This window comes from Herpailurus yagouaroundi, unplaced genomic scaffold (genome assembly GCF_014898765.1).
Source record: "Herpailurus yagouaroundi ecotype Mexico unplaced genomic scaffold, PumYag 315, whole genome shotgun sequence".
In the NCBI taxonomy this organism is placed as follows: domain Eukaryota; kingdom Metazoa; phylum Chordata; class Mammalia; order Carnivora; family Felidae; genus Herpailurus; species Herpailurus yagouaroundi.
Window position 1 is genome coordinate 253,084 of NW_024412532.1, and position 7,499 is coordinate 260,582.

Here is a 7,499-nt window from a genome sequence, read left to right on the forward strand (position 1 = left end):
GTTTATTATCAATTTTTATTTCTAAAGTTATATTAAGTAACTTCATAGGTGTGAAAACATCCATCAATATTTGTTAACCATATGAAGTCTTCACAGAGGCATTGTGATTTGAATGGGGATAAGAATACTTTCTCACTATATAGCCTCAATATGCTAATCATCTTTAGTAGAATGTAAAAAATATGCCTAAAAATAAATGTTTCCAACATACCTTTGTGTACTCAAATAGTTTTCTAAGAATCAATACCAACACAAATATTACTGATTAAAACCATGAACTGCTCAGTGCAGCTACTGTACCAGATAACATGAACACAATGAATTTTTCAACTGAATTCAGTCATTTATGAAACAATAAAAAAATATTTACTAGGTACCAAGCACTGTCCAAAGCAATACAGATATATGGTTGTGGTTATAGACACAGACCTGGTCCCTGCTCTGGAGAGAATATCAAAGCGAGAGATATGTTAGGAGTGGTTGTCTCAGAAGATCACTTTAAGGAGAGATGTTTATACCAACACATTAAGAAAGCCCTAGAATTAGACATTTGTGCAAGGAAAAGAACATTCCAGGAAAAGGCCAGTGTACATAGACATTGTGAAGTGAGAAAGAGTTTGTAAGTATTAAAAGTAAACCTTGTGAAGGAGACAGATGAATGAAAGGGAAAAGATCTATGCCGAGATTTTAAAAAAAAATTTTTTAATGTTTATTTATTTTTGAGAGAGAAAGAGAGAGTGTGTGTGAGGGGGGAAGGAACAGAGAGAGATGGAGACACAAAATCTGGAGCAGGCTCCAGGCTCTGAGCTGTCAGCAAAGAGCCTGACAGAGGCCTCGAACTCACGAGCTATGAGATCATAAGCTGAAGTTGGATGCTTAAGCCATGGAGCCACCCAGGCACCCCTGTGCTGAGATATTATAGAAGGGAAGAGACCAGAGTTTTCAGGCCTAATGGATTCCTTTTTATTGCCAATGTAAAGCCATCGAAGTGTTTTGAGAAAGGGAAGGAGGGGATGCCATATTTATTACAGTTTGGTATATACCTCAGTCCTCATAAGTGGAGAATATAATGCATCAAAAGTGAAAGCAGAGGGAATAGTTTTGGGGCTGTTTCAGATAGTAAACCTGAACTTCTTAAATAAACACAAACAATGAGTATGTGGGAACTGTAAAGACTTCCAAAGGCAAAGAGAAAACCTAAAAGTATTTGAACATCTTGGGGACATCTTTTTTGGTCTTTTAAAAAAATTTTTAAATGTCTCAGTTTAAAAATTGTTTTAAATATTTATTTATTTTTGAGAGAGAGAGACAGAGCACAAGTGGGGGGAGGGGCAGAGAGGGGGAGACAGAATCTGAAGCAGGCTCCAGGCTCGGAGCTGTCAGCACAGAGCCCGACATGGGGCTTGAACCCACAAACCATGAGATCATGACCCGAGCCAAAGTCAGATGTTTAACCGACTGAGCCACCCAGGTGCCCCTAATGTCTCAGTTTAGAAAAATAATATTTTTGTTTGAGTTTTTGATAAAATAAAATAAAAATATTTTTGTTTGAAAATTTTTCTTTGAGTATAGTTGACACACACATTACATTACTTTAAGGTGTACAACATTGGGTTTTGACAAACTTTTACATTATGCTATGCTCAACACAAGTGTAGCTCCATCTGTCACCATAAAACAGTAATGTAATTTCATTGACTGTATTTATTATACTGTGCCTTTTATTCCTGTGACTTGTTCTTTCCATAACAGGCAACCTGTATCTCCCACTTACCATCACCATCCCCCTACCTGCCTCACCTCTGGCAAGCATTAGTTTGTTCACTGTATTTATATGTCGAATTCTGTTTTTTGTTGTTTTTTTTAACTCATTTATTTTTAGATTCCACATATGAGTGAAATCATATGGCATTTGTCTTTCTCTGACTTATTTCACTTAACATCCTGTAGATCATTATGTTGTTGCAAATGGCAAGACTCCATCCTTTTTTATGGCTGAGTAATACTCCTCTCTCTCTCTCTCTCTCTCTCTCTCTCTCTCTCTGTGTGTGTGTGTGTGTGTGTGTGTGTGTGTGTGTGCATGCACATGTATAATATCTTCCTTATCCATTCATCTAGTAACGGACACTTTGGTTGCTTCCATATCTTGGATATTATAAATAATGCTACAATAAATGTAGGTGGTGCATAAATCGTTTCAAATTAGCGTTTTCATTTTCTTTGGTTAAATATCCAACAGTGGAATTACTAGATAACATGGTAATTCTATTTTTAATTTTTAGAGAAATCTCCATAATGTTTTCCACAGTGCCTTTACATTACATCCCACCAACAGAGGTAGGTGCACAAGGTTCCTTTTTCTCCACATCCTCACCAACAATCGTTATGTCTTGTCTTTTTGATTCTAGCCATTCTGACAAGTTTAAGGTATTATGTCTTTGTGGTTTTGATTTGCATTTCCCTGATGATTAGTCATGTTGGGCACTTTTGCATAAGCCTGTTGACCATCTATATGGCTTCTTTGGAAAATGTCTGTTCAGGTCCTCTGCCCATTTTTGTCAGATTTTTTCCTTTTTGTGTGTTCAGTTGTATGAATTCTTTACATATTTTGGGTATTAACCCCTTATTGGATATATTACTTGCAAAAACCTTCCCCCAGCCAGTACGATAACTTTCTGTATTGTTGATGGTTTTCTTTGCAGTGCAAAAGCTTTACAATGTACTTTGCATATCAAACTTAGATATTTTTCCTGTTTATCCCCTTCTTCATCCTTTTAAAATATATTTGTCCTAGTTTAGTTTGGCTCCAGATTGTGTGCTTCTAACAGTTCAGATTTATTCTGAAAAATTCTATGCATGCCATCCTTACCAACTGGTTTGGACAATTAGGTCAGAGCACATAATACTGTTCTAATATTATCTTTTGATTTCTATATTTAAGAGTCGTCTTCTTGAAGCATCTCAAATGCCACACTGAACTGTGACACACACTTACTCACCATAAATATACTTAAAAGGTTTATTTTTCATGTCAATTCTAATCGCTGTGGCTATATAAGGAACTAAATTAAAAAACAAATTCTTGGTTTCAATCAAAAAGTGTGAAAAATTTATTAACAATGTCTGTTGTGGCCTTTGGAAATTAATGTGGCACCACACGTATCATATATTTGTTACCCTCGCTTTCTTGTAATCTTTTCAAGAGGCTTTTAATTGGACAAGCATGGAAGAGTTGTATTTAAGAGTATTCAGAAAAATTTCTGTACCATATGAACTCATCTGCAATCATATTGTTACACTGATAGCTTTAAGAATTTTATTTGCTTAATTACATTGTTTTGTAAAGGTGTTGCTACAGATCTTTTTTAATACTTCTGGGTTACCATGAAGTTCTATATAATTATAAAGAGCTAGCAAAATTCTCTATCTTTAGAATGGTTGATTGCAAAACTCCACTAACCAATCATTTATTGATTACCATTATTCCTTTATCGATTACCATGGTGAAAGCCTCCCCAGCTTGCTCATTCAAGCTCTTTCTGCTCTCTTTTTCTCTCTCTCCCTTTACATGTTAAAAGGAGATTTTTCTCTGCTAAGAATTGGCCTATACTTGTGAATTTCCTTATACGCTTTGTTCAGTGTGGGTAATATTTTAACTTTACTTGAATAAATACATTCAATTACCAAATTAATCACAAATATTCAGATTGAGGAAATCAAATTAATAGAATTATTATTTCCTCAAGACTATAATCTATGATAGATCAATTTTCTATCCATGTGCTCATCCTGCCCCAACCAAAACACCTGAGTTAGTATGAAGCACTTACTAGAGAAAGTTCACATGGCTGATATACTTCATGAATACACAATCCACTTAAATAATGAGAGAAGAGGTCCTTGCTCTGAACTCTAGGGAACCCTAGCATATTTATTTTAATAATTCCCTTTGGGAGTTGATCACAAGCCTATACCTTATGTATATGATTCTTGCCCTTTTTTTAAAAAAAACTGCAAATGATGGCCATATATATTCATGGTGTAAAAAAAGATATATATTCAGGATCTCACTGTGTCTGCACGTCTTTAAAGAGACCACTCCTCAGCTAGAACTGGTAGGTTTAGATAGCAGTGCTAACACCAAACTGCAGTTGCACACTTTAATAAAAGAAAAACTCAGAACTGAATTTTACAGAAACTTAGAACTGAATGATAACCATATTATCTGATAATGAGGGCAACAGTAAAAGATAATTTGGGTCAACTAGCAACTGCATAAATGTATCTAATTTCAGTAAGAGGAACAGCTAGTCTGACTGATAAATAGCACTCACATTCCTGATTTTAGGGGTCAGTTTTACAGTGCGAGTTTATTTTTTGCAATACTAACTTGGGTTAGTTTAATATGTTTGGAATAAAAACAACTAAAAGAATTTAGAATGTTGTAAAATAATGGAAAAATCGGATTCTTACTTGGCTAAGTTTAGCATTTGTGATAAGTCTAAAATGTAATCTATCAACACTTCAAATAATAAAATGGGAAACATTGACTTATTTTTTTCATATTAATTTACTCACATATGTTTTTACCTTCATACATTCAGTATGTATTTCAACACAGAAAACACTTAGGGAACATTAGGTGAGAGCAATGATTAATTTCAATCAGTATTTTTTTAAAAAATCTTCTCCCTCAAGTCTACAAGTATTTTCTTCACTGAAGTTATATAACTTTCTATTCAATATAATTATCTAATTGTACTGGTAATATATTTGTTTTTGGTAATTGTGCAAGCCAAGGACTATCTTCTATTTTTCTAAATCCACTGGTCTTCTTCCAACGTGTGTGTGTGTGTGTGTGTGTGTGTGTGTGTGTGCGTGTGTGTGTGTATTGAGAGAGAGAGAGAGAATGAGTGTGTGTACAAGCAGGGGAAAGGCAGAGAGAAGGACAGAGAGAGAGAGAATCCAAAGCAGAATCTGTGCTGTCAGCACAGACCCCCAACACCAGGGCTCGAACTCAAGAACCATGAGATCATGACCTGAGCTCAAATTAAGAGTCTCTCACTTAACCTAACTGAGCCACCCAGTGCCCCCTAACTACATTTAAAAGTTACTTTAATATTTCAAACTTGACCAATATATGAGAATAAAGTCCTTTGTGTATTTATAATGTTAAGTCTTTTTCTATTAATTGTAAAAGTTTATTTTTTAATCAGGAAAATATTTATAATGGCTATTTTGGCAGAATTTGAATTTTGCCTATAAAAGTGAATATTCCCCTTGGGTTAGATAATCTATACATGGCTTAATTCTCTCATAAGATGATTCATTTAAAAAAACCCTCAAGATCACTAAAAAGTGCACAGCCTTTATTCTTATTAAAAGAACTGCCAGTTACACATTTCCACATATATTGTTTAAGTGCATTTGTGGAAATGTATGGAAAAGACTTTGTTACTGAATACAGAGACTCAGTATTGGGCATCCCACAGCTTTTCTTCCCCAGACAAGTGCCCTCAGTGGAAAAGAGTGCAGTACGTTTTCATACTTTAGTCACAAAAAAGGCACAGAAAGAGCCAGGCTCTCCAGTCACAGGTCAAGCATCCCATTCTCAGACAAATTCCTGCTACACAGAAACCAAACCAGGCCCTATCCACTTTATCCAATTATTTTTCATTCCTGTTCAGCTCATCATGTCTGTATAATACAGACCATGCAAAAGTTTAAACTTTCCACTTAAGGTTTAACTGTGACTTATGTTAGGAAGAATTATTTTCTTTTTCATACTCTATCTTATTTTTGTCTGTGTCTGAGCAGAAAAATATAGATTTTAAAGATATTTTATCTTTGGTCATGTGTATAAATTGTCATAATGAATGATTTCATCTATCGTAACAGAATGGAATCCATCTATATGATGGATATATTTAATGAAGAGGCTTGCAAATTGTTAAAAAAACTAAATTAATAAATATACATTTTTTTCTTTTAATTTTCCAATTTTACATATTAAATATTACAAAATTGCTTTTATAATTCTCAAGATTTTCTCCTGTTAGTACCATAAGACTGAGAAATGCATAATTTGAAGCTATACATAACTAGTACGCAGACTCAAGTACTGCATGAAATGGAATAACAATGATGGTGTTAAATCTTTATAATGAAGACAACTAAGGTAATTACATCATTTATATTTGTAGAGAAAAATACTTTGACACTGTCTTCTTTACCAAGTCTTACATGGTAAGATTCTTCTGTGGTTCCTACTGGTTTGAGCATCCTTAAAATCATCAGAAAATGAGATAATGCTACATATAGAATTATGTGATTGTACCTATGTAGGATCTATGGTTGTTTAATAAAATATACAAATATATTCCAAATATGTTACCCTGGGGTCTCATAACAATCTATGAGGTAGTAGAGTAGGTATTATTTCATTTTATGGAAAAATCAATGTTCAAAAGTTAAGAGTATACATCTCTAGTAAATGTTGAGGCCAGGGGCAGAATTTAAATCTTTATTCTTGATTCAGTTTCTTTTTTTAATTCTGATAGTTAGGCTAAACAAAAACTTCTGAATATTTCCTGAACTACTAAGCAAAAGAAAAAAGAAAAAAAAAGAAATTCAGAGTAGGTTTTGCATGTTCTGTTTTGGTGCTCCAGGACTAGAATGTGCTGTAAGTATCGTGCTTTTTGTTTGTATATGTATGAGCCTCCACCTATGTGTTTGGTGTATATCACTAATAGTTTTTTTTTTTTAATGTTTATTTATTTTTGAGACAGAGACAGACAGAGCATGAACAAGGGAGGGTCAGAGAGAGAAGGAGGCACAGAATCTGAAACAGGCTCCAGGCTCTGAGCTGTCAGCACAGAGCCCGACGCGGGGCTCGAACTCACGGAGTGTGAGATCATGACCTGAGCCGAAGTTGGCCGCTTAACCGACTGAGCCACCCAGGCGCCCCAATAGTTTTTTTTTTTAAGAAGAAAGAAAAACATGCTAGGACCAAAAGATCTAAATCAAAATTAAAAGTAGATAAAAGTAAGCCAACAGTGTCAGCCCAATCTGGATACATATACAGGGTACAAGTGTCAAGGATGTAGGAGCCAAGGTAAGAGTTGAGTCAGTCTGCACACAAGTGCAAAACAGTGTCAGAGGAAAGCACTGGGTACAATAATGATAAGCATTTAGGAGCCAAGGAAACATAAACACTACTTGTAAAGGGTTTGTTGGTTGTTCACAGACCATCTATATACACAATATAAAGGGACAAGGAAAAAAAAAAAAACTCCAGCCAAGAACCCAGCAATAATACATTCAGGAAAATAGGCGAAAAGGCTCAGCAGTGGAGGACACAAGTTTTGTTCTGAATGCACAACGTTATTCAGAAGAAGGAGGAAGAGGAGGACAACATTGATGGGAGGAGGAGGAGGGGAAGGATGAAATGAAGACGGAAGGAAGGAAGGAAGGAAGGAAGGAAGGAAGGAAGGAAGGAA